Genomic DNA, 3,231 nt, shown 5'->3' with positions numbered 1-3,231 from the left:
CTAAACATCCTTGCTTCCTCTGAAGTTCAGCCATGGGTCACCTCACTGCTCCATATGTCCAATCATCTACAGACTTCATAGTCACTTCGCATTATTCCTTGAAGATTCTCATGCCTTACCCACTGTCATCTCCCCAACAGCAGTTTTCTCCTAATTCTTGGTGATTTCAATATCATTGAAAAGATCCTTACAATAATCTAGCCCCTCAGGCTCTTGGTGCTCTCTCCTGCCATCATCTTGTCCTCCACATCACTCCAGCTACCTGTTCCTATGGTTGCACTCTAAACCTTACGATTATCAATAACTGCACCCCCTTTCATGTCAATTTCAGATGTCATATACTCCCACCACTATTTTCCAAGTCTCCATCTCATTCTGATCATTTTCAAGCCACACAAGAAACATATATCTATTGACCTTAGCGTCTATTTCTCACTTCCTCATATCTGCATTTACCTCTATCCTCAATTAAGATTCAACAGTTCAACATGATAACCATTACCTTATATAATCCCAATTCCCTTGTCCTTCTCTTCCACCATCAAATTTACTTCTTCTTAGTTAAATCCCAACTTCCACCTACTCCTTCCTGCTTCTGATCTGTTGGAAATGGCTGAAAAAAAAGTTGTGCTAACAGATTTACTTCGATTCCTGATTGTCACCCTCAAGTGGGCCTTCACTATTGCCAGGGAATTTCACTGCCTTTGAATAATCACTTTCATCTCTTATTCTCCGAGACAACTATTTTATACCCTTCTTTTCTCTTCGAACCTACAGCATCTTGCCATTTATTCTCTCTAATTCTCTTTATTCTCACTATAACGACTTTGCTCTTCATTTTACTAAGAAAATAGAGATAATTAGAACTTCCTCATGCTTCCACCACCAAACACACACACTTTACTCTATGCCCCGCATCCTGTCTTCCCTTCTGTCACATTGAATAGATAATCTCTGTTCCTATCTAAAGAGAATTCCATGTATAAAATGGATCTTGTCTTCCAAGAGCATCTTTCTGGAAGTTGTGTGTCTTATCTGTATCATAGTTTCCTCTCTGACTGGATCATTTTTGTCTTTAAAAATAAAACCCTGCCAGGCACATTGGCTCATACCTGTAATCCCAGCACTTTGGGAGGCCAAGGTGGGAGGATCGCTTGATTCTGGGAGTTCAAGACCAGCCTGAGCAACATCGGGAGACCCTGTCTGTATAATAAATTTTTTAAAATTAGCCAGGCATGGTGGCATATGCCTGCAGTCCCAGCTACTCAGGAGGCTGAGCGGGGGGATTGCTTGAGCCTGGGAGATGGAGGCTGCAGTGAGCCATGATAGTGCCACTGCATTCTAGCCTGGGCAACAGAGTGAGATCCTGTCTCTAAAATAAAATGAAATTTAAAAACCCAAACCCCAGCTTGACTGCACATGACCCTCTAGGTACTACCTGATTTCTCTGCTCCCTATCATAGCAAAAACCTTCAAAATGGTGGGCTACATTTGCTGTTTGTACTTCTCCTAATATTTCCTGAAGCAAGCTCAAGGGGCTTGTATGCACTCAAAGATTAATAGCGATATCTATGTTGCCAAGCTAATGGTTTTTTCTTAGTTCTTGTCTTCCTTCATTATCAGAGGCATTTGAGTCACTTTTGATCATTCCCCTTTCTTAAAATGCCTTCCTTGCTGGGCTTTTTTTTTTTTTTTTTTTTTTTTTGTCTTCCTAGTTCTCTGGTCATCCTGCCATATCCTTGCTGGTTCCTCTTCATATTCCAGACCTCTATGATTGAGAGTGCCAAAATGTTCAATCCTCAGATCTCTCCTTTATCACTCTTCAGGTGATCTCACTTAATCTTCAGACTTTAAATGCCACCTACATGCAGATAATTTCAAATTTCTATCTATAGCCCAGGCCTTTTCTTTGAATTCTAAATGCATATAATCAACTTCCTACTTGGTATTGCCATATGGAGGACTGACAGGCATCTCAAATTTAACATGCCCAAAACTGAACTCACGGTCCCACCCCTTACATATGTTCCTTTCCCTGTTTTTGCTCATAACAGTAAATGACAACTCCTTTCTCTCAGTTTCTTGAGTCCAAGATCTTGAGTCATCCTTGACTCCCTCTCTCTGTTTTCTTGCTTTTTGTTGTGGACATTTTTAAACACAGACGAAAGTAGAGTGAACCTTGACTGCACTTTTGTTTTTTGCTTACACTCCACATCTGATCCATCAACAAGTCCTACTTGTTCTACTTTCAAAGAAAATACAGACCACTTCCTAGCAGCACTTATCATTATGACTCTCTTAGAGCCACCACTGTTTCTCATCTGAACTACTGTAAGAGCCTCCTAATTGTTCTACTGACTTCTGCCCATGCTTCTGTGTTTTCTTTTATTTCTTTACACAGAGGAAGCCTGTTCTTAGGCTGTGAAGACCGGGGAAAGCATGAACGCAGTCCCTCACTGCACAAATTATGCAGTCAAGTTTCCCATGTGCGGGCAAATCACAGGGGTCAGCCCATCCAGAGTGCAACGGATAAGCCTGGCCCTTGGAAACCAACTTCATGAATATGGTATCTCCCCTGCCAGATAAGTATGCTTCTGTGTTTTCAATGGAACAATTGGAATTTTCTTGCAAGATTATATCACAGCTCTACTCAAAGCCCTCTTCTCACCTCCCTCAGAGTGGAACTCTAAAGTTCTTATTAGAGCTGCACCCTCCACTGCCTTGTCACTGCTGCATGTCTTACCGCTTCCTTCTCATGCCTTCCTCCCCTAGCCTGGCCTCATTTGTGCTCTAACTCACTAATCATGTCTAGCTTCAGGATCTTTGCACTTCATGTTTCCTCTGCCTGAAATGCCATTTTTCACATCTCTGCTCAAATGTAACCTTGTCAACAAGTCCTTCCCTGACCACTTTACAGATTAGCATCTTCCTTTCTGCCCTGTCACTTATATCCCTATTTTTTAATTTTTTTCTTCATGTTACTTATATCCATTAACAATATTTGTTTGTTTGCTTGTTTTTTGAGACAGGATCTCACTCTGTCACCCAGGCTGGAGTGCAGTGGCACAATCTCAGCTCACTGCAACCTCCGCCTCCCTGGCTCAAGCAATTCTCCCACCTCAGCCTCCTGAGTAGCTAGGACTACAGACGTATGCCACCACACCTGGATAATTTTTGTGTTTTTTGTAGAGATGGGTTTTTGCCATGTTGCCCAGGCTGGTCTCAAATTCC

At 41.9% G+C, this 3,231-nt stretch overlaps 1 non-coding gene across 1 annotated transcript; it reads right to left on the bottom strand.

The window, feature by feature from the left end:
* Positions 1-2,428: 2,428 nt before the first annotated feature.
* Positions 2,429-2,590, bottom strand: LOC112209143 (U1 spliceosomal RNA). Its single transcript, XR_002943810.1, has one exon. It is a non-coding gene; the product is annotated as a U1 spliceosomal RNA (small nuclear RNA).
* Positions 2,591-3,231: the final 641 nt, after the last annotated feature.

This window comes from Pan troglodytes, chromosome 3 (assembly GCF_028858775.2).
Source record: "Pan troglodytes isolate AG18354 chromosome 3, NHGRI_mPanTro3-v2.0_pri, whole genome shotgun sequence".
Classification (NCBI taxonomy): Eukaryota; Metazoa; Chordata; class Mammalia; order Primates; family Hominidae; genus Pan; species Pan troglodytes.
Note: the sequence above shows the minus strand (reverse complement) of the source record. Positions and strands in the feature narration are given on the sequence as shown.